At 42.9% G+C, this 25,100-nt stretch overlaps 1 protein-coding gene across 2 annotated transcripts in view; it reads left to right on the forward strand.

Annotated features, from left to right (window-relative positions):
- Positions 1 to 25,100, forward strand: part of znf407 (zinc finger protein 407) — a 162,208-nt gene that overhangs the window by 43,685 nt on the left and 93,423 nt on the right. The window lies entirely within an intron of this gene.

Raw genomic sequence — 25,100 nt, forward strand, 5'->3', positions numbered from 1 at the left:
CCTTTGATAAAAAAAAACGTCAAGACCAAAAACAGTCAAACAGAGCAGACAGAGTCCAGTCGCTCAAAGCAGCTCAGAGTTTTTAATTATTTTCATGTCTAAAACCATAATTGAATTGCCATAATACAGGCTTTGAGTGATCATAATAACTACGGAACACAAGCATGTTTCTAATAACATTTACTTTAGTGCTCTCTGGCTTAAGCATAGTGTTGAGGTAATTGTATTAACATTTTATTCTACTTTGTTTACTCTTCTTTTACATTTATCTGACAAATCTTATTACTAGCTGCAGATCAATGTTTTAAACAGAAAACCCCAAATGCTGGGTCTTAAAATTCTACACTGTATATTTAAAGTAAATTGAATGGACGTTTTCATATATACATTTTAGTGCGTACGTACTTAAATTTACTTTGAATTGAGCTCAGCTCAGCTGAATTTAATCCAGTTCAACCAGCTGCACCATTAACCTGTGATAATATGTTTGTGTTTAAATGAAGGTGCCGCATGTTTTTTCTTTATGAAATGAGTATTGCAAAAAAAATATAATGGGGTGTTTTACACTTACATCTAACTTGCATCTCATAAATTTTCATTTTCACAATTTTAAATGTGGTTTTAAGACTTGTAAATATTATTTACTTTTTTCTCTGATTGTGTGTATGTATGTATGTATGTATGTATTTTTATATATATATTTATATATATATACATGTATATATACATGTATATACATACACCTGCTTCATCACATATACGATTTAATTTAGTCTAATTGCTGATCCTGCACAGTGCTTTTCATGTAGAAGGAGGGCGCTTGCTCTCCTTGAAAGCCTTAAATTCCGAACCTCTTTCTGTCCTCTTTGTCTCTCGGTCTCTCCCATGCCGCAGCAACTGTCTCATTTTTCATTAGAGGATTGCCCCATTATTTCATTTCTTGTGATAAAATGACAAAAGATTACTCTCGAGAAATACTAAATACAGAGCCGGACCGATGGGATCTCCCCTCATATGTAACACCGCCGCGCTATGGCTGAAGGCTTCATATTTCCTATTTCTCTCTCTATTATATATATCTGGCAGAGTTGTAGATACAAGGACTTGGTGTGTATGTGTGCGTTCGTGTGTGTGTTGTGTTATATTCTAGGTTTCCAATCTGATCAGACACCACTGGCTGGTCAGCAGACATTGCTGCTTCTTAGTCTCCTTTAAAAAAATAAATAAATAAATAAATAAATAAGAAAGGCTTATTTTAGCGGGAAAAATTGAGGAAAATTAGTTGTACCACTGACAGAAATGTCAGCAAGTTAGGGGCAGAATAACTTCTCTCACAGAGTGAAAGAAGAGGAGGGCAAACGCAGCAAACAGGCCACAGATGGCTAACTGGGAATTAGAAAACAAAACAAAACGGAAAGCATAATAAATAAATAAACAGTAACTGCACCATATCTTTATCTAAGATGATTCATATTTTATTTCAAAACAGTGCCCGCATTGGTCACATTTTTCAGTAGTGGATAATAGAAAATGTAAAGATACGGGCGGTGAAATATGAGTCGGTTTGGGAAGGTAAGAATGAGAAAAGATTAGCTTGAGATTAGAATAAGAGAGATGGAGGAGGGCAAAGAGTCTTGTGGTGTGGTGTGTGTGTGTGTGTGTGTGTGTGTGTGTGTGTGTGTGTGTGTGTGTGTGTGTGTGTGTGTGTGAGAGAGAGAGAGAGTAGTTTTCAGAGTGCAGGTCTGTGTGTTTGTCAGCGTGTGTGTGAGAGAAGAATGATCTTATACACTCCCACCCCACTTTGTTTTCTGCCTACCTCCACACCGGTAGAGATTGGACATCCTTGACTGACCTATTCAGCCGCACTTCCACCTGGCCACGCGTAGATTTTATTGTCTCCGAGTTATCAATCTTTGACCTCCTCTCATAACCTAAAGTCAGACGTACGCCACCTGATGTATCAGAAAATTCTCGTTTGCACAGTCTAATTTTCATGCCGTACAAACTAATAAGCATATGTTTGTTTTAAGATACTGACACCTTTGGTTTTTTTGCATATTCATTTGCCTGTTTGTATCAAATAACCCACCTCGAGCTGAGCTCCCGCTGTTGTTTATTCAGTGAAGCTGTTTTTCTCGACTTTCCCGCTGCAAGTCCTTCAATAGTTCAGAGACTAGCAAACCGTCCCCTGAGTGGCCCTCTGTCTTTAATTTAACAAGATACCCACCAAGGAGACTTGTTTTTGGCTGCTCCCCTCCATCCTGAGATTCATTAAGGCCGGCCCACGGTGAGGGAGACCCAGCCAGGCATTAGCATAACCTCTGCAGAGCGACACAAGGAGCCCTGGGTCAGTGGAAACTTACAGATCAAATGCTCCCAGTTACCTCCAAACTTGGACTCTGTTTAACCACCAGTAAGAACCAGTAGCCCTGGGGATATGTTACTGGGCTAAAACCAACATTAGCAACAGGCACACCCATTTCCTTTTATATTTATACCTCTTGTACTCTGCGCTCTGTTTTTTAGCAACTTAAACCTCACTCCTTTTATTATTTGTTATTAATCCCTAGGCAGGAGGGACTCAGTTAGCATTTGCAGTTTTGAATGCATTTCTTTTATTATTATTATTATTATTTTAAATTTATTTACATTTAATTATATTTATTTATTGTTTTAGTTATCCTGAGTGGGTGAGTGCAGTGTTCACATCCCTGGTAAGAAAAGCTGCACAGGTGCTTTGAAAGGCTAGGATCACCAGTTTCAAAGTGTTTTTATAAAGAATGTTTGGTTAACAGGTAATGTTAATATATTATTTAATATATTGTTTAATGCACAATTCTCATTTATCCACCTTTTTTTTGTTATTGTTATCAGTGTATGTTTGTCTTTATTGACACATGCATTGGCTATGTGTAGAATTATGCACTGGCGTGTTTTCAAGGATTTACAAAGATTTTTTGAAAGCAAGGGGAAGGTGATGTCTGTGAAGGTGACTCAAGTGTGATATGTGTAAGCACACAAAGAATGTACTCCTGTGTTTTCCTCATTAACACAGAGAGCTGACCTCGTGTTTGCGACAATAACACCAGAATTTTTGTTTTTCGTGTTCATCATTCTGTCGGTGTTTCTGAGCACACACTCTCAAGATCCGAAAGGGTGTGTCATCAGAGTGTAATGTTCTGGTGACATTACATGACATTACATGTGGAAAGGTCATTTCAGTCTTACAGCTGCTGCCAGTATGTAATCCACTAGACAGCAGTTTGGATCCGATATCATAAAAAAGCCATTAGACATTACTTTGTGTTCATATAAAAGGCTCTCTGTTGTTTTTATCATTGTGGTATGAAGTGTCCTTTTCGTAGCGCTGCTCTGATGGCATCTGCTTTGCTTTAGAGGAGAGCTGAGCGATTCACAGTGACGGACGTGGTCGGCTCATCACGCAGGGCTGATTTACTTTAAGTTCGGCTGCGTTTGTGTTGCTTCAGATGTGTCACGGGATCACGTTGACGTTGCTATAGCATGCTGTTGTTTTGTTTTGGGCACTAAGAAAGTAAAGCACTGGGATAAGGCATGACGAATAATGCTCTCTGACAGACAGGGCCTGTTGTTGGTGGACATAGCTGGCACAGGCTGTGACTGCTGTGTGTGTGTGTGTGTGTGTGTGTGTGTGTGTGTGTGTGTGTGTGAGGCCATAAGTTAGTTACATGAAAAGAAATGGAATACAGGCTTTCCATGGAATTTCTCCCCTGATTGTTTTCCGCCACTCTCATAAAGCTGTTTAACAGAGACATTGAAAGCACTTCAGCAGCTACTTGGATTTACATGGATTAAATTGCCTTGTGTAAATGAGATTACTCTTACCTTGTGTTTACATTTTTCCATGCCAGCTATGGCCAGAGGCCTTAAGTTTTTCAGCTTATGTGTCTGTCCCATTCTTGTGAATGTAACGTCCCGAATGAGGGTTGTTTTCTTAGAACAAGGCACAAATTAATTAATTATGAGAAAACAGAACTGACTAATGGGATAAATTGATAAAGTTTTGGCATTTTTATATACACAAGGTTATTCCATGACAAATTAAGAATATAAAAGCCCTGGAGTTGAACACAAGTGTTGAAGCTGCTGGATTTTCACTAGAACTCTCAGTATGAGGCCCAAAGAGATGTGAGTGCAAATGAAGGAGGCCATCAGTAGGCTGAAAAATCCCAAACCAAATAAACTTACCAGCTTATAGCATAAGCTTTTGGAGAGGATACATTAACAAGATGTCACAGAACTAAAGGGCACGATGACAGAGTTATTTCTGTGTTTAAGATAAGCAAATTCACAACATCTAACTAAGTCCAGATTACTCTCAAGGAGGCAATGGTGTCATTGTACATGTCTACAATCATGAATGTAAAGACAGAAGCCACTGGTTAAACTCAAGAACAGGAACACCATAAGAGCTTGCACAGTTCAGGAAAAAAAAACAAATCTTTGGACAGATGAAACCAAAGTTAACTTGCACCAGAATGATGGGAAGAGAAAAGTATGGAGAAGGAAAGAAACAGCTCATGATCCGAAGCATAGCACACTTTCTGTCAAACATGATTGAGGCAGTGTTGTAGCAATGTGAATGTGTGGCTTGCCAATGGAACTGGGTCAGTAGTGCTGATTAATAATGTGACTTCTGATAAAAGTAGCAGGATGAATTGTGAAGTGTACAGGGCTATACTCTCTGCCCAAATTCAGTGCTGCAGAGCCGATCAGAAACCTTTTGCCAGAAGCTGACATAGTCAGCATTAACCTAGCATCTTTTTCATTAATGTGCCAAAGCAGCAAAGACATGGGATATTCTTCAGTCGCCAAGTCAGTCACCTGATCTCAACCTAACAGAGCATCTCACCTAGTCGACTATTAAATACATGACTGAAAGAAAGACCCACAAACAAGTAGCATCTTAGAGTAGCTGCAGTAAATGCCTAGCAGAACGAGGGAGGAAATACAGAATTTGGTGATGCCCGTGAATTCTAGACGTCAGGCTAGAGCCCATCCCAGCTGTTATAGGGCGAGAGGCAGGGTACACCCTGGACAGTTTGCCAGTCTTTCACAGCCAGGGAACAGAGAGAGAGACAACCATTCATGCTCATACACCTACAGCCAAATTAGAATTACCAATTAACCTAACACACGCATGTTTGTGGACTGTGGGAGGAAGCCTGATTAACCAGAGAGCCCACGCAGACACGGGGAGACCATGCAAGCTCCACACAGCAATGCTCCATCCTGAATTTGACCCAGAACCTTCTTGCTGGGAGGCAGCAGTGCTCGCCACCACACCACCGTGTTGCCCTAAATGAAGATTAACTTGATTTTAAAAAACCTGCAACTAAAAACGTGAATGATGAATAAACATTTTGGGGGAAATTGGTTGAATTCTTGCAATTAAATGAATTTGCTTTTTTTCCCACTTTCTTTTGTTAATTTATATGCCTAATTTTTTAATGCGATTGTTCATGTTATATTTATAATACCAATGCGTAAAAAAACACTTATAATTTGGAACAACTTTTGCACTTACCAGATGGAACAAGTGTTCATGTAATGAATCTACATAGTTAATAGCTAAAGACCGATGAAGTCATGTTAAAGTATCAACAAATGCCATGAACAGGTGCAGTTGTTTTCTTGAGCCGTTACCATCTCTGGCTAAATCACAGTTTTGAGTCCAGTAAAAGAGCCAGTGAGAGACCTCCCTCTCAACAACTGCTGTTCTGTCACATGACCAAACCAAATGAGAAATCCCTCTAGGCTCGCCAACCACTTGTGTAGCAACTAGGTGTAAATAAGTCTTTAGTTATCATACCGCCCTTGCAGCCACAGTGAGTCTGTTTGAAAGCCCTCAACCGATTCTGTTTTGAGAGTGAGAAACTGCATCTTCCTACGACAGTCCTTACAGGTGTTGAAGAGTTGTTTATCTAGTTAACACATGCCAGTTGACGTTTGGAGAAAAAAACCCCAACAACAAAAAAAGCCCTGTCTAATTACAGGCAGGAAAGACAGGAGTCATTGTCATCTGTCTCATAATGAGGAATCATGAAGGCTTCTTATTTTTCTCTAGTGCCATTTGATATTTCACTGTGTCTACAAATGAACAGGGGACAAGTTTCCATATTTTAAGGCAGTGGTGTAAACAGGGTTGCTTGGCTTTTTCCCCCCTTTTTTTCCTGTTACATGCACTGTCAATTACCCGGTGGCGTTGCAGATACAGCAGAGCGCCGGCTGGCTGACTAGGTGGCTGACTGGCTTGTCTCTTGGAAACCTCTGAAATATGATTTACATTGAGAGCATGTTGTAGCAAACCCTATCCCACAGTATGCATATTCCCCCCATTGTTTGTGACAGTTGGTTGTACCTGCGCCGGAGGGGAGGGGTGAGGGTGGGGGGTGCCAAGTAGGCATGCAACTTTGCATTTCAGTGGCTGAGCTCAGGGTCAGGAGCACATCTGGTTGACTAAGGGGGGGAGGGGGTTCAGATTGTGTGTGTGTGTGTGTGTTTCAGATTTCGTAACTTCCATACACACAAGCCACACTCGCACATTCAGAGCTCACTTGTTGCTGTGCAGCCGGAGCATGTGTGCATAAAGCAGCAGCAGCAGCACACTAACAGCAAAACCCGGCACACCGGTGCACTCCTACACAAACAAACAAACACACCTGCTGCTCCTGGCAAGTCGCTCTGACAATCAGCCGAAGGAGGGAAGGCAAACAAAACAAACAGTTTAATTTACATGACAGTAGCCTGCTTTACATTAGCATGCCGTGGCAATGATAGAGTGAAGCTCTGCTGGAAACAGCAGGTAATGAAAAGTGATGGTCCTATTTGTGGTATACTGTAAGTACAGGAATGGGAAGCTCGAGCAGTCAGAACTAATAGCGTGTACTGTGCCACATATCTCCCAGACTGCTTTTTTTTTTTTTTTTTGCTGTGTTGTTTTTGGAGGAAAAAAGTCTACTGGTCCTACTAATTTTTTCAGCATAAATATAAGCAATTTGTGTTGGGGAAGAATTGAAGATGTGCACATGTGTTAAGAAGGCCGCGATTTTTTTATTTTATTTTATTTTTTTACATTTTTTTTCTCCAGATATTGCTTTCCATTCCTCACAAACTTTCCTTGCTTCAGACACAACATGAAATGTTTACGCAGTTCATGTGCAATTTTAACGAGCAATTAACTTCATCAATGAATAAGTAAACAGTTTTTGGGCCGGTTTGTAATTGCACGGAGTGGTATTTGTGTCTTGAGACTACTGTTTTTTTACATTGTAAGCTTTATTTCTGTGGGCATGTGTGTAAAGTGTGTGTGTGAGAGTAGTTTGTGGGTAGCTTTGGTTTATGCGTGTGTAAATGTATCGTGTTTGTGTTTCTTGTAGATGATAGGATACACTCATTGTGCCATGTGTTTGTAGGAATGCTATTTATATATGTCTGTGTGTGTGTGTGTGTGTGTGTGTGTGTGTGTGTGTGTGTGTGTGTGTGTGTGTGTGTGTGTGTGTGTGTGTGTGTGTGTGTGTGTGTGTGTGTGTGTGTGTGTGTGTGTGTGTACTGGCTCCAGCGGTCTGCTTCTCATGTAAAGAGATAGCATCTTCCCACAACAGATCAATAAGGGAATATTTCTAGAATCCCTGCCTCTGTCTCAGATTTAACCAAACTGTGTGTGTCTGCTCATGCAAAAAAATAAAGAACTAAATAAAAATAAATAAATAAAAAAAAATGTGAAGAATACTCTGGCTGACAACCTCACTTGCGTCCTGGTGGTTAGGTTGAACTTTGCTGCCCTTATTGAATCTATTGGCATATTATCAGACAGAAAAGGGGCGTAGGGGCGTTTTGTTTCGTCGGTGACGTCGTTTAGAGCTGTGCTTCCCGTTGGTTTGTGACCCGTTCATCAGTCAGTCTATTCCTGCGATCAGCCCCGGCAGCTCACATATTTGGCAGAACCGCGCGTCCTCTCTAGAAAGATGCGCTAAATATTGACAAACATGTGGGTACATCTCTGTCTTACTCAGACATTCTCCACCACCGCCCCCACTCTTCACCTAGTTCGTGTTCAGTTGCTGTAAATTGTCCTAAAGGGACACAGACACACATGATTTATGGTGCCAGATATGATTAAATCCCATGTATTTTTGCACAGTGCACACATTTTTTTTTTTTTTTTTGTGCATGCGGTGCCTTAAGAGGGAGCCAGTGGTCATTAACGACTGAACAAACAGCATGTTTCCTACTTATTAAAGACCTTCATGATTCGTCCACCCTGACTGTCGTGGCGGCAGCGTCTTGGCAACCGAGAACAACCTGCTCCGACTGAAAGTAAAAATATTTATCTAGGAATGTATGTTATGTCTGCAGAAGGCCTGCATGTGTGGGGAAAAAGCAGTATGGAATTGACTTCGGCATTTTCTGGGCAATTAGAGCCCTGACTGACTTGGGTGATGGACTGAACGGTTTTCTAGAGCTATAGCTATTCAGCCTGTCCTTTACAGGGTCATAAGCAGGTTATTGACAGCAGATTAGCAGAAAGAGATGAAGGGAAAATATCACTGTATGATAATATACTTGGATCATCTAGACAGCCTTTTAAAGTTTAATTTTTCATGGCAGCATTTTTTATATTGGTCGATTTTAGGGGTTACACTGATGTTACAACAACATTTGGGCAATACTTTGTATGGGTAACACAGATATTACGGTAAATATTTATTTGAACATTTATGTCACTGCACAATGAATTTGCTGGCAATAAAATTGTGTAAAATTAACTCAAGAAAAAGAAAAAGACAAATCAACCCCTGTAAATGCCACCCTGTGTGTCGGTCAGCAAGGCCGACAGTGGCTGATACTGATGTTTGACTTTTCATCACATACAACCAGAGCCCAAGGCGTTGTCCTGAAATATCAGTCGCCAAACCAAAGGCAAAGGAAAGGCAACAAACTGGCAACAGCTTGAAAAAATGTCCCACAACTGCTACGCATGTGATCCCACTTTGGTGGGTGATGTTTGTCACAGAGGCCCAGCTGTGTTTTTTTTTTTTTGGGCGGGGGTTGCATCTTGTGGTTCATCTCAGCGGCGCTGCTATAATGAATTGGCCAAAGCTCTGTGCATGCAGTCCATGCAGCATGCCATGTGTTTAATTCACCACCTGTATCTTTTGACCTGTTTACTTTTTGCTCAAGAGAGTAACCAGACCTGTTGGTATGTGTGCCCACACTCTTTATGTCTTGCAGAGGTTTGGACACTAACAGTTCAAGGTTATTTTGCAGTTCAGCACAGTCCGGCTCACAGATAATTGTCAATAAAATTGATCTTTGTGATATTTTTTTTTTCCCCTCCACTCCCCTCATATTTTTCCTCCTCCCCTCCCCTAGACACTTCCCTTCACTCCCTCACTCCACTCTCCTTTGGCTGTGTCCTTCTCTTTCATCTTAAGCCACATAAGTCTGCTTCGACTGCCAAGAGCAACCAGTATCACTGCTTGCTTTTCTTTTTTTTTTTTATAGTTTTTTTCTTCCTCCTCTTATGTTCTTCTCACAGTGCACTGAAGCCATGTCGCAATTTCTCAGTGAGTTTTGATGCCTGGATGTCTCCTGTCTGGGTCCATCTCGTCTGAGCCGCAGCGCTGGCCCTATGCGATCTGAACTGCGCTGCCTCGCTGCAGGTCAGCCTTCACGGCCGATTAGTGTCGAAGCGCCACTTTGGTCACAAGTTGTCGGGAGCGCTTATCGTGAAGATCAACAGCGATCATTCTCGCTGCTGCGCGCTCTCTCCCTCTCTTCCTCTGTCTGAGTCCTCTACATCGACTCCCTCTTTCTCTCTTCTTTCTGTTTTCTGCCCTCTCCCCTTTTGACATTACTTCCCTTCCCGCCCTTCATGGTTTCCCCCTCAAATCATCATATTTTCATCTCTATGTTATTATTGTCATCCTTCTTTTCTCCCACCTTTCAGTGTGTTTGTTTTTTTCCCTTGCAGTCCCTTTTCTCATATTATTGAGATCAACTAAAATATGAAATCATGAAAAAGGAGCTAAGATAGTACAACTAAACCTAACCTTTGGTGTTAATTCGAGTCTGTGGTAACCTGCTGCTATAATCTCTTCATTTGTAACATCTGTGTAAGGGCTACAGGGGAATGAAACAATGTGCCATTTACTGTGGTAATGGGTTATACAAACTGTTTTCATATTCATTTGGTTCAGTTTAATTCTTCCTCAACGAGCTCAACAACTTTTATGCTCGTTTTGAGCGAGGGAACCCCACAACCACAACCAAAGCAGACATGACGCCAGACCACCAACCTATGACTCTCTCCCCCACCGATGTAGGAGCGGTGCTGAGCAGGATCAATGTCCACAAGGCTGCAGGCCCTGATGGCATCCCCGGGCGTGTTCTCAGAGCGTGTTCTGGGGAGCTTGCAGGAGTGCTCACAGACATATTCAATCTGTCCTTGGCCCACGCTGTGGTACCGGCCTGCTTCAAATCCACCTCCATCGTCCCGATACCCAAAAACTCCAACCCATCTTGCCTCAATGATTACCGCCCAGTAGCACTCACCCCCATCATCACTAAGTGCTTAGAGCGACTGGTCCTAGCACACTTCAAATCCTGTCTCCCCCCCACCCTGGACCCCCACCAATTCGCATACCGCCGGAACAGGAGCACAGAGGATGCAGTCTCCATCGCAATGCACTCTGTCCTCTCACACCTGGACAACAACAACACCTACGCCAGAATGCTGTTTATAGACTTCAGTTCAGCATTCAATACAATCCACCCCTCACAACTCATCAGGAAACTGACAGACCTGGGTATCAGTTCCCTCATCTGCAAATGGTTACTGGACTTCCTGACCAACCGCCCCCAACATGTCCGGCTGGATAACCGCTGCTCATCTACCATCACAATGAACACCGGTGTACCACAAGGCTGTGTGATGAGCCCTTTCCTCTACTCCCTCTTCACCCACGACTGCAGACCTGCTGATGGTTCCAACACCATCATTAAGTTTGCAGATGACACCACGGTGATTGGCCTCATCAGTGACAACGATGAGGCCGCCTACAGGGAGGAGGTGGATCGTCTGGCTGAGTGGTGCGACAGAAACAACCTGCTGCTTAACACCGAGAAGACCAAGGAGCTCATCGTGGACTACAGGAGGAATGCTGACCCACATCCACCCATCCACATTAAGGGGACGGCTGTGGAGCGTGTGAGCAGCTTCAAGTTCCTGGGAGTCCACATCTCCGAGGATCTCACCTGGACGACCAACTGCTCCAAGCTGGTCAAGAAGGCTCACCAGCGCCTCTTCTTCTTGAGGACTCTGAGGAAGAACCACCTGTCCTCAGACATCCTGGTGAACTTCTATCGCTGCACCATCGAGAGCATCCTGACCAACTGTATAACAGTCTGGTACGGGAACTGCTCTGCCTCGGACCGGAAGGGGTTGCAGAGGGTCATGAAAACTGCCCAGCGCATCGCCGGAGCACCACTTCCTGCCATAAAAGACATCTACAGGAAGCGGTGTCTGAAAAGGGCTGGGAAAATCATCAAAGACCCCAGTCACCCATCACATGGACTCTTCACCCTCCTGCCCTCTGGGAGGCGCCACAGGAGCCTCCGGACTAAGACCACCAGGTACCGGAACAGCTTCTTCCCCACAGCTGTCAGACTCCTGAACTCTGCCTCCTGACATCTGACCCACGTTAAACTCATGGACTGAACATACACACACCCACAATGGACAACTGTACCCTCAAACACAATAATAACATGGACTGAACCACCACTCACAACCACTAGCACTTTATATAGCCTCTGTAGAAACTATCTACACCCTCACTTATCTTAACTGCACTACTGTATAGCTCTGTGTAAATAATCATTCTGTACATTCGATAATCTTTAATCCTACAACTGTTTACAACTTGCACAGTTCCCATTTCTGTATAGCTGTATATCTCAGATTCTGTAAAGTTATTTATTTCATTTCATATTCTGTATAGTTTTTCATATTTATATCCTGTTCATATCCTGTACATAGCTTGTACTCACTACAGCCTGTACATACTTATAGTTATAGAATATTCACAACATACTTCATACCGTGTACATTATAACATACCATAATAGACCCATTTCTGTAATATACTCACATATCTATATTATTGCTAATATATATTGTAATATATCTATATCACTAAAGCACTTCTGGATGGATGCAAACTGCATTTCGTTGCCCTGTACCTGTGCATGTGCAATGACAATAAAGTTGAATTCTATTCTAATTCTATTCTATTAATGTAATCTATATATAATTTGGCCACGCCTTCTTTTGTGCACAACTGTTAGTTTACATTTGAGCACAGCGAAGACCTCTTGTTTGGTTTTTACTAATCAAAGAACATTGAGTAAGCACTTCTGCAAGCTGGCAAAAGAACATTTTCGTTCAGAGGACAAAGGGGAGGTAATAATTTGACACTGTTGAATAGAAAACAAAGTGAAGACCATTGATTGGTCCCTGTCGGGTTAAAACAGGCTGGCATGAATTCAGCCAGTCAGCTCAAAGTCATTGGTTGTGGACTGCATTCTTTCTAATGTGTTTTACCTAGGCTGAGCTGGCTTTTACTCTTACTCTTACTCTTATTTTTTATTTTTTCATGCAATACATCGCTATGTATTGTCTGCCTATTTCACCATACACAGATTCAGTTTGTATTTATTTGCTCTCTCCTCAGTCATCCCTCTGTCCCTCCTTCTCATTTCATCTCCGTGTGCCGTCAGGCCTCGTCTGTGGCGAGAGCAGAGACGAGTCATGTTTGGCTTGTCAGTATGGCTGCTAGTGTCAGTATCTGGAGCTGCTGGTTCCTCTGACAGTGCTGGAGGGGCTGCTGGTCCTAGCAGAGTGCAGCCGTCACCCTGTGACACGCTCAGTGTCACCGATCCCCTCCGTCTGGTGACACGGCATCCCCTCCTCCTCCCCTATCCTCGTCTTTGCTCACCACTCCACTACAGTACCCCCCCCCCCCCCCCCCCCCCCCGCAGCCAGTGGCCTTTTCACTGCCACTCTGCAGTCAGTCGCTCAGTCAGTCACTAACTGCCTCACTGAGGACTCTTTAGTAGGAGTTGACCTACATGTGTTCTGAAAGCTGATACTAAGATCTTTGAATTGATACGATTCTCTTGGCTTTCACCTTCAGCCACCTCTACAGGGAGGGCGAATCATCCGTCGTCTCTCACAGTTTATAATGTCCAGACTCTGCAAAACAAGCCCTGAAGATGGAAACCAATATCTTAAACATAAACTTTTATTTTTCTATCCACATGCAATTTGTCTGGCTTTTAGACCAGATATAGATAGATAGACCACAGGTCCAGTCTGGCTCGTCGGATGGCTCTGCACAGTGTCACAGAGAAACAGGCCACGCTGTTCAGACTTTTGACTGTTTGCTCAGAATTGTGTTGCAACTCGTTACTGCTGGATCACGTCATGAAAGTCTGAACCTTTAATTTCTTCTGAGCCGGGGATCTAAATAATTGTCAGTTTTAGAGCCTTAATGCTGGCAAAGAGATTACACATGCCATACTTCAGGGAAGTAAAGTGGCACAGTCAAGGAGCCATGCCAGCGCGTTTCATTGATTCACCAGTGTAGCATTTCTTTGCAGTGACGGTAGACTGAATGTGGAAAACAAATGAAACATGCTGATGCAATTGCACGTGTTTCTTGAGCTACCTTAGGCATCACTCTTTTGTAAATAGCTGGTTCATTAAGTGGGAATCTTTTCAGAATCGACATTATTATATTTAATGTGGAAGGATTTTTAGTTTGACACCCAATGTTAGTTAAAAAGAAGACAGACAGACAGATAGATAGATAGATAGATAGATAGATAGATTGCACCCCAGTGCACAGCAGGACTAAATATGTGAGAGATTTAATCTGGCCTTGGCGAGTGTACAGCAGTGACAAATGGATGCTCACTGTGAAACCCCCTCATCCAAGAGACAGTATTAGTTTTTGCTTTAATTACCAGCAGCAGTAATGTTTCCTATCCATAACTGTCGGCCTGCTAGAATGCAGCCTGGCAGAAGGGTGAGGGCCTTGTCTTTTCTCTCAGTGGGCCTCCTGTCTCTTCTCCCCCACAATCCGTCTATCCCCCCCCCCCCTTCCTCCCCCTCTTCCTTCTACTCCCCCTCCCACCTCCTCTGTGCCCCACCGCATCTTTCATTTCAATATTTCAATATTTATGCCTCATCTCAGAAAGTTCAAAGTCACAGTAAGGAGGCATAACTTTCTCCCGCCTCCCCGCCGACAGCACAAGACCCTGCCCGGTGGACAGAAGAGAGGAAGGGCTAGTGACGGCTGGTGTCCCCTCCTCTCTGCTGGTCACTCGTGACAGCCAGAGAGGGAAGTGGCCAGACAGTTGGACTGTCATCAGTAGGGGTTTTAAAGCCAGTAGTGACAAACCTCTTTAAAATGTTTTCTGCGTTTAAAAAACCAATACATAAATAAAATAACAAGTAATTTAAAATGTGTATACACGTGGAGGAAAAATCAGCCTCACATTATTAGGTTTTTAATACCCTAAATGGATGATATTTAATATGCAAGTTGAAGCTGATGTCAGTCTGTACAGATACAAGGCTGGACACACCTAGTCGATATTAGATTGCACAGCATGTAGCACCTCAAAGGTCCAGGGGCAGCAGTAAGGTCCCATGGGTGCTGCTGTTATCTGTGTCTGAGCCCATGTCAATGTGTGGGTACTTTCTTTTTTTTCTGTGGGACTAACTGACCATCTCTTTAGAAAATCCAGAGCCAGTTTTAATAAATAAAGTGCCTGACAAGTCTGTCCTTTGCCATAAAGATCTCCTGACAGGCGCCGTCTGGTAATAGATTAGCCTAATTACAGCGTTGCTGAGTTTAGATCACAACGTCACGTACTCAGCCTGTCGCTCTAATAGCCATTACAGCCAGCACTCTCCACTCCCCTCGTCTTAATGTAAAGTTGTAAAAAAATATATATATAAAAATAAAAGAATCAGAGAGCAAGAAAAAAAAGAAAAGGCCAAAAGGAAAAGGTCGTCCTCATTTGCATGTGAGACTTCATTAGAATATGCGAATATGCTAAGGACCAGAGCCGGGCGCTTTGCATGTGCAGGTGATGAATGGCCAGCGCGTCGCAGAATGGGCTGAGATGGAGGCTTCGTCACCCTCATCTGCATAGCGTGCTTTATTTACTTATTTATTTATTCATTTACTTTTGAGTGCCCGCTCTCTTTGATACATCTCGCGTCTATAGATGGTGACTGAGGAGGCTCGTCCCAATTTACCCCACTCGCTTCCCACACGCTTGTACGCACACTTCAATGAAACAAGGTTTTATTAAGTGGCTGAGTGGGAACCTGGGAGTTTTCACAAAGGCTTTCTTTGCTCTTGAGTGGTGTTGGTGGTGGTGTTGTTTGTGGCTTATTTACCATTGTATCCATTGCAGCATAAACTTCATTAGGCAAGGTATTAGAAAAGGTGGCAATTGGCTGTTTATTGAGCAGCGATTCAACCTGTGGAGCATCAGAAAGTGTTGGCAGTGGGAGGGAGGCCGGCACTCGTTTGAGTGAAACCTTGCAGGGTGTTTTTTGTCGCGGGGTGGGGGGGGGGGGGTGGAGGGCAAGTTTCCAGAGAGAAACTCATCTCTTCACTCTTCTCTGTTGCTGGGGCGGCAGATGGTAGGTGTCAAGACAACGGCGGCAACAGCCAAACAAAGACATCCTTTGTGTGTGTGTGTGTGTGTGTGTGTGTGTGTGTGTGTGTGTGTGTGTGTGTGTGTGTGTGTGTGTGTGTGTGTGTGTGCGCGTGCATGCATACTTTCTGAGAGGTGTAGAAGTGCGCTAGCTTTGAGTAGGAGGCAGCAGCATCTATAATAACACTTGAACGGTGCATTGTGTAAATTCCTAAGCTGCACTCTCGCTCAATCTCCAGAAAGTCCATTGTTTTTATACCATTTGAGAGCGCTGACACCCCACTGAACCTCTGAGGAAATATTCACTCACTTCCAGGTTAGAGAAAGTACTTTTTAATTCTGCCACCCAGAGATGACAGGTGTCACATTTTACATTTCAACTTTCCTTACTCAGAGAAAGAAAAAAAAAAAGTGTGAACTTCCACTTTGAGAAATCTTTCCTCTCCATCAACAGTTCCAGTTCTTTGAGCCTAATAAGTCATTCTTTGATAGGATCGCTGAATATTAGATTAGTACCAGAGCGGTTTATTTTGCTCCTCTGGAGTGTGACCTTAGCTGCCCTTCACAGAGGCGCGAGGATAATGAGAGTGGTAGCTGGCCGACAGACAGTCCTGACATCCCAGCTACGCCCTTCACTCAGCCGGCTGAAGAAAAACGTCAATACAGAGGCCTTATGTTTTATGGATTGTCTGCTTTAGCAAAACTATTGTGAGAGAAACACAACTCTCACTTGTCATGTTGCTTCAGTTCTTTTTAATGTGCGAGACCACTCGCCAGAAACAACAGCAGTCGAAATTAAAGGTTGTCTTCTGTGCATCTTTTCAGTTTTCAGCACCTTCAGCCCTCCCTCCGGCAATTGCTCAGGTGTTCTTTGATTTACTTAAACTTCTTTTGCATCCTTTTTAAAATTTTTTCTTAGGAGCAGTAGTTTGGTCTGGTTTTTGCGGTTTGTTAACATTTGCCTTGCATTTCTGCTAATACAGTGTAAGCGTGTGTCACAAATAAAGTTATTCTGGACCTTTAGCATCGGGATTTCAGTGCGTTTCCTTCTTTTCATATTAAACCATTGTTTCTTCATCCTCTTTTTTTGTACATTTAATTTGTTCTCAGAGGACGTGCAGATGGAGTGTATAAGCAAACAGACTGAATAAATCATCTTTGAGCTTCTTTCCTTTTTTTTTTTTTTTATTTCATTGTTGTGGGTGCGGGGGCGTGATACTGGGGCTACTATTGGTTTTCATCCCCAGGAGGCACAAGGGAGGCTCGCTGTTGTAAATGGACCCTAGTGCAGCCCTGTTATCTGCAGCGTAATGTACCCACTGGGGGCCCAGAAAAAGGTCGGGAGGGGCTCATCACAGTTCTTGGTTCATGAAGGAGTCCAGAGGGTTGCAGAGGTGAAAGGGGGTGGCTGGTGTCTCTTCCCTCAATTACACGGTTTAACAGAAGCTGCGACCCTGCTGGGGTGTTTTCCTGTTTATAATGAAGCTAGTCGTAATGGCAGCGGTCACACGATCTGGCTCTCGGACCAAAGAGACAGTTTTTATTTAATCTTTTTCTTTCAGTCAGTCACACTCGTGTATATATAATACCATTGTGCCAAGCTTCAAATAACACATGTTGCCTTTAAGAACCTCTTACATGAATTCTTTCAGTATGTCCTTTAATTGTATCCATGTTAACTGCTGTTCTATCTTTCGGTCCAAACATAAAGTTTTAGCACTGGCGTTTAAAATCTTATCCCGTGTGATGTCTTTTTGCCGTCTTAGCAGTATTATCTACTTTATAAAAATATATTCAGGGTTGTAAAGTAATTTTGCTTAGTGCTAGATTCTGTGCCAAAGCGGGCTTAATATTGAAGAAACACAAACAGACTCTTATTTCACTCCCCACCCTTCACCTCTTCCCCAGCATACACCACACACACGCGCGCACACACACACCTGAAGAGACCATATAAACATAAGGAAACCTGCATTACAAATTACTGCACATCATAGAAATTGTGCAGCAAGCTTTTTAAAATACCAGTGCTGCCAGTGAGGCGCTTTGTAATTTATCCCTTCACGGCTGTTAGCTGCGCAGCGCAACGGTGATTTATTTGGTTTAAGAGAAGTTTTGTTTAGAGAGATAATGAGCAGGACTTCTCTTTAATGATTTAACACGGCGCAGTGGAAAAGAGAGAGAAAGGGGGGGGGGGGGGGTGGATAAAAAGCACATATATTTTTCATATCTTTAACTGCACTGCAGAGAGGAAGGGAAGGAAGGAGAGAAAGATGCATTAGCAACAGAAGCTAACAGCCTTTAACAACCGGCGTTTTTTGATTCATTTTGTTTTGTTGTGTAAAATGAGACTTTTTCACCTCCTCCCAGCACAGCGTAATTTTAGTATGTAATGTATTTCATTTAAAATGTGTCTCAGGACATGTTCTGTCTTCGTAGCGGATAGTGCTCGCCGCTTTTGTTTAATCCATAAAAGTGAATCATATTTGTGCTGATGCCACACATGCTATGCCAAGCTTTTAGAAATCTGTTTTGAAAACTGCTCCAAGTTGTCCTGTACCTTGTTCTTTTCTTCTCCATCTCACTTTTCATCTCGACGCCGAATACGGCATTATTCTTTCTTGTTCAGCATTTTCAAGTTTCTTCTCTCGCTCAGGATTTAAATCCCAAATTAAAGGAGTTAATTAGAAAATATAATGAAGCTGAGTAGCATAATATGCAAACAGTGCTATGACGCTCAGAGCTGGGGGCTCTGTTAACGCCGAAACTGCCATCGGCGCATAGCGATGATGATATCAATAATAGATTACTTCATCAATCGCCGTTCTCTTGAAGATGGAAATGCGCTGTTGGGAAGGGACTGAATTTTTATTTTTCATTATTATAATTTTTTTTTTTTCCCCTGCACTTTCTCTCTCCCTTCCTGTAGCTTGAAAATGTCTGTTTCATCTCACATTAGCGTGTGCTCTGCATAAGTGCAGGTGGAACTTGCTCTCCCTCTAAATGATCCTTTAATGGAACAGTGTGCACTGGAGCTGGGAACTCTATGGGGCGCTGCCACTGTCGATGAGAACTTCTCCTCAATCAATCCGTCAAGCCCCATCACCTGCCTCAGCAGATGATCCAAAAAAACCCCTTTGGAGAGGCGAAGTGAGCTTTTTATGTACCTCCCTCTAAAACTAGAGGACGCGCGCGGGCCTGTGCGCACACACGAGTGGCGGCGTCACAAGTGAGAGGTGTCTGTTTCAGTGAGAGCCCCGACGTTGATCTGTCGTCAGAGAAACGCTTTGCCTCTTTTATTTTTATCGGGATCATCTTAGAATAGATCAAGTGCTTGCTTTAGCTCAAAAACACAAAATCAGTCTGGATGCTTTATTTGTTTATTTTTTCCCTCCCTAATGTCTGTTACGTTATGGGACGTTTCCATAAGTGCATCTCCTATAAGCCTGAGCAATATTGATGTGAAGTCGCCTCTCGCTTCTGTCAAACAGAGCGACAACACCGCAAACTGCATTTGCCTTTGGTTCTCACCTTAGTTCACGTTCACTCCGACTTATCCAGATACTCCATCATGATTTCTCACATTCCTTTATTTCCCTTCTTTCCCTCCTGTGGCTTTTCTTTTTCCACCCTTCTATCACCATCTATCTCCACATCTGCAAAATTTGACATCACATTTAGTTCTCCCCCATCTACCGCTATGGGCTGACTTGCGGAACATCCATTAAACTCAGCCTGTAAACTCAGCAGAATCCCTCCTTTCTGAGTCCTTATTCTTGATGTCTGCCTGTCTGTCTCTGTGTCAGAAAAGCAAGTCGCTCTCTCTGTCAATAAATGTCTTATCTTCCGACTTCTGGTTCCTGTCTGTTTATCTGTCTGTCTGACATGTCGGCAGCTGTCTCGGCGCTCCAGGGTTGCTGTCAGCCAAGTGTTGGTTTCTGTTCTTCTGTCAGTTCACCTGCCTGTCAAAGCTTCGCAGATTAGACATGTCAACTTACCTCCAGGTTTTCCGCTTCTCCAGGATGGCTTTATAAAAAATAAATAAATAAATAAATAAAACAAACAAGGAAAAAGCACATTGTGTTTACTCTGAAGAGTGAATTAGTTGTGGCGTAGTGGGGTATTTTATTTTATTTTTTTTACTCCTATGGCTCTTCCTATTTGGTTGTAAGCATAGCATGTGCTTGTAGCATCCTTGAACTAATAGTGTTTAGTTTGTGCAGCATGTCTGCTCCATATGGAGCATTGTCATTAACTGCAATGATGTTATACATTAAACACATGCATAGTACTGTGTGATGCCATTTGTGTTTGGTGTGTCTGCAGTGATCTGCCATCACAGGTGAAACTCAGCTGATCATGTGGGACTTGGATCTAATAATAATAAATCTTGAACAATAGTTATTTCATAATGAAATGCAGGAAGACCAGCCATCAGAAAGAATTGAGTCTATACTATGAAAACTCCAAAAATGCCTTATGTGTCCGATGGAAAAATACAGCTGCTGCTATTCCATTTTGTTTCATGGCGGTAATGTCTTTTTACTCATGAATATACTCTTTTTACATGCAGACGTATCACAGTTATTGTGGTTTGTGTCAATGCGACGTGTAGCTACATTTTTCGGAAGGTGCATGTCAGATTACTCTGTAGGCCATGCTGTTAGGTTATGGCATAGGGTATAGAAGTAGTATGAATCAAGCATTACGCTGTTGGAGTGTGGAGGTATGAGGATGTATTGAAAAGGAGAAACTGAAGATGGAAGTGAGGGGAGATAAAGGAAGCTGAGATGGAGGGAGGAGTGTGCAGAGGGGAGCTACCTGCTGCTGATGGCAGTCAGAGTCAGTGAAGGATGGAGGGCGATCCAGCTGTGACATTAAAGCAGCAGGTGGAGGCCATCATTAGGGCTTGCACAGGAGGCTGGATGAGCCCGCACGCACTCATTTCTTTGGGGCCCAGCGGACCACTGCAGAGCCTGTGTGTGTGTTTGTGTGTGTGTGTGAGCTGAACCATAGTGCCATAACTTCAGAGTTCAACCCTACCTCCCGTTTCGTCTTTTCCCCGATGGAACTGCTCTTCCTTGCCGAGGTTTTCGGTGGTTTCGCCCAGTGAGGGTTGAGCAGTTCCTACATCTGGTAGCTCTCGTAATGGCTTTTCAGTTACCTTCTAACCAAGTAAAGTACACGTCTTTGTTTGACTTCAGCTTCATTTTTCACCTCATAGCTTTTCCCATGTTGCGTTCTGTTGTTGCCATGCACAGCAGGCAACAACCTGGATGCTCAAGCATCTTCCCGTTGTTCATTAAAATGTTTTGGAGAAAACTCTGACTTAGAAAACAGATTCTGTCTTCACTTTTTTTGACGCACACGTAGTAACAGTGCGCGAGCTTAGCGATGTAACTTGAATACAGTCACGTCAGTGTTTCTGCAGACTTGTCTGATTATTTGTTGACACTAGTTTCTGTTTGACATTGAATTTGAAGTTATTTCTGACTTAACAGCTGTCCATTACTGCCACTATGAGCACTGGTTCACTTCCCTTGCATTGCCTGTCTATTAATAGAGAGATGATAATACTCACGTGGGTTCTTGACAGTCAAGTGTCACTGTCAAGACCTAATGAAACAAGTTGAAAGCAACTCAAGAAAAAGTTGGAAAACTGTCCTCTGTCCAATCTGGCTCCAACCCACAATGCCTCATGTACAGCTGTTGGAAACAGGACTGTGTGATTTGGGGCGGGTGGCCACGGTACGTCTAAGCGGAGATTTGCTTGAGGCCTTTTCTTAGATCTCCCATCCCTTCTAGACCTTTAGATGGGCCTATCCAGGAACACCATTAGGCAAATGAAGTTGTTTGTATCAAATATTGACATGTTATCTCTTCATCGTCAGGCAGCGGGAGGGAAGAAAAAGAGAAAGATTGTAACTGTGGGTAATTGAGCCGTGTCTCCCCTGCTTATCGGTAAAGCTTTGGCACGTCACGGACCTAACGAGCTGTGGCGCGCCGATTAGTCTGAAGGGAAAGTCGAACGTGAAACACCAGCGCCTCGGTTTTTCTTTTTCTTTTTTTTTTTTCTTTTTTCATATCTGCAATGGATATTATGAGCCTCCCTGGAGGGCAGAGGCACAGCCTTATTAGTTCAATTCATGGGGGGAAGAGAATTGATATGGATGAATGGCATGTTAAAGTATCCCTTTGTTACAATAACCATCAAGGCTGATGGCTTGGGCTGATGATGCAGCCCAAGGCAGCAGGACGACAAGCTGAGGCCTTGACCTGGATGGCAGAGGATGCACACACACCAGGGGCAGGGGGCTGATTACAGACTGCCTTAAACAAATGGATTTGCCCCTTTAACATTTAGATATGGGATCTTTCTGTGTGTAAAAGTGTGTGCGTGTGTATGCATGAGAAATTGGGGACTCGTGGTGTCTTTTTGTGAGCAACGATTGCTATTTGTTTGTTTTTGTATCACTATTTGTGCATATATGTGTGTTTGTTCCCTGCTTCCTTATCAGAGCCATTTATGTGTATTAGATAATCACATGGTGAACAGCTAATTGCGATTTTGTAAGTTTGTGTCTTTGGAATTTTCCATTTGTGTATGGTTATTTAGGTTTGCATGTGTGCTTATTGCACATTTATGCATCTTAAGATCCATTTGTGTGTGTGTGTATGTGTGTGTGTGTGTGTGTGTGTGTGTGTGTGTGTGTGTGTGTGTGTGTGTGTGTGTGTGTGTGTGTGTGTGTGTGTGCAGCCTGTGCCAGGTGCCTCCACAGGGCATTAACCGTCTTGCACTCATGCCACTCTGAGAATAATCCAGTAAAAAAAGGGGTGAGATGAGAATCTCTCAACATGCCAGTTTAATTTGTACCCCTTGCTATCAAAGAATGCTAATTAAAATCATATTTTGCATATGTCTTGTCTTTCATGCGCATATGCAAATTGCCCCTGTTGCCTTTCAGCACTCTGTAATTAGGTTTATGAAGGACAGCTGTAATACATAATTAACAGAAATGTTTGCAAGCTCTTTTTTTCTCCACGTCTAAACACGACGACTTAAACAAGCACGCGTGAAGTGTTCCAAGGCCGTGCTATTCTCTCAAATGTATTGATTAATTCTTTTAACCCCCCCCCCCCCCCCCCCACTCACCCACCCTCTCAGAAATGTCTTAATTATGCTGTTTGTTTATTTATAGATGATCGTGTCAGTCAGAGGCGCTTCCAGTGGGCCAGAGAGGCTCAGCATTTTGATCTTGCCATTCTTGCCGATTGGAGCATAGAGGATTTAGTCATACATTTGCTCCCAGTTTAACTCCAAGGCAGCATTCTGGACGGATGGATGGATTGAGTTAGAGCGGATTGAGAAAATCTTGAGTGATGATAACGAGGCAAAACAGTGGAACATGTTTGAATATTTATGTGGTAGTGTTAGTTAGAGTCGGCCTCGGGGCCTTGATGACGGACGGGACTCTGGGGCCATGATGGGATGGAGGACATAGCCGTGTGTGTGTGTGTGTGTGTGTGTGTGTGTGTGTGTGTGTGTGTGTCCAGACGTTGGAGGAGCTGGGGTAGAGTGGGGTAGTGACATAATTAGTGAAATAATTATGCTTTTGCTTCATGAGAGACTGAAAGCTTCAAAAAGGTACAAACGGGCTAGCTGAAGAGAAAATAGAATGATGTCCTTGCAAAGAAATGAAAAGTGAAAACATCCATATGAAGAAAAAAGAAATTGGGAGGAGCGAGACTCGGGGGAACCAAGCATGTGCAGCGACAGTGCCGACCACATGACTGTTGGTTCAACTCCCACTGCCTCTTTTATGTAGCTCCTTCCTCAGCTCTCAGATGTGGTCATTGTCTCTCAGTTGCACAGTAATGGGAAGTGATGGGTGCTAAATGAAAAGGCCAGGGGATGAAAACACTGGTGAAGCTGCTTGGATGTCAGAGTAGTTAGTCTTGTCATCCGTTCATTATGTTTTCAGATTCTGTTTTGGAGACACGGTAAACTCAGGGCGCTCGACAAAGTCAGTACATTGTGGTCACTGTCAGACGACAGCACCCTGGTATGTTTGAGTGTGTATGCGTGCTACTGCAAGTACTGCAGATACACAAGCTTATAAATCCTCGCATATGTGTACACATTTGTGCCACACATTTATGTACAGCATTTTGAACAGTTCACCTACAGCAGTACTTATTTACCCAAACCTGTTTATTATCAAAAACTACATATGTAAGAGAAGGATGGGTTCATGTTGTCTTGCAGTTATTTAAAACAGTTGGAAAACATAAGACAAGCAAAAGACAATCCCTCATAATAAAGGGAAAAATAGATTACCAAAACAAAGACTTTGCAAGGACATCATTCTACATAACTATTATGTTTCAGTTGAGATATTATTTTTAGGACACTTCTGTCTTACTTCTGTGGTGTTTTTTAGCCTTTAATGAGAGAGGGCAGTGGAAGGAAGACGGGAAAGGAGGGCGAGAGAGAGCAGGGAAGACACGTAGTAAGTGGCCTCACATTGGCCCAGTAGTTTAGTTTAAATCTGCACATCAGAAATAACATTTCACAGTGAATACTATGTGAACTGTGAACATTTAAAACTTGTTGCGCCTCTGGCAACACATAGTACTAAAGCCTTTAATGTTAAAACTGACAGTTAAACATTGACAACAGAAAATGCACACAACAGGATTTGCTAGAATTCTTTTTTATTAAGTTCAGTACACCAGAGTCAGTGGTCTGACACATGGACACTGTTAGAGTGTCAAGAAAAGGTTTCTTAGCACAGTCTACTATTTTATACACTCATTCTTATATATAGCGCTTTTCTACTCTCCCGGAGTACTCAAAGTGCTCTATACAACATGCCACATTTAGCCAATCACTTTTTTCTAAGCTTTTTAGTGCTTCCTGACTAACATTCATACACATACTCCAGTGGATGCCTCGAAGAGCAACTTGGGCTTAGTATCTTGCCCAAGGATACTTGGCATGCAGACCGGAGGAGCCAGGGATCGAACCACTAACTTTCCGATCAGTAGATGTAGATGACGTGTTCTACCTCCTGAGCTACAGCCACAAGTATAGTTGTCGGTTTGATTCGGCATGGAAAGGCAATGAAAAACTCCCTTTTTTTTTTAATGCCATGCTACCTGCAGTGGTGACCCCTTGTGAATAAGGGAGTAGCTAGCTAGACGATAAGATGATAAAAACAAAGAAAAGAACAGGGTGACAGGAGTGGCATCCATTCTCTGTAAACTCTTGAGATGGTTTTGTGGGGAAAATCCCAGTGGATCATTAGTTTCTGAAATAT

Source organism: Astatotilapia calliptera, chromosome 11 (assembly GCF_900246225.1).
Source record: "Astatotilapia calliptera chromosome 11, fAstCal1.2, whole genome shotgun sequence".
NCBI classification, from domain to species: Eukaryota; Metazoa; Chordata; class Actinopteri; order Cichliformes; family Cichlidae; genus Astatotilapia; species Astatotilapia calliptera.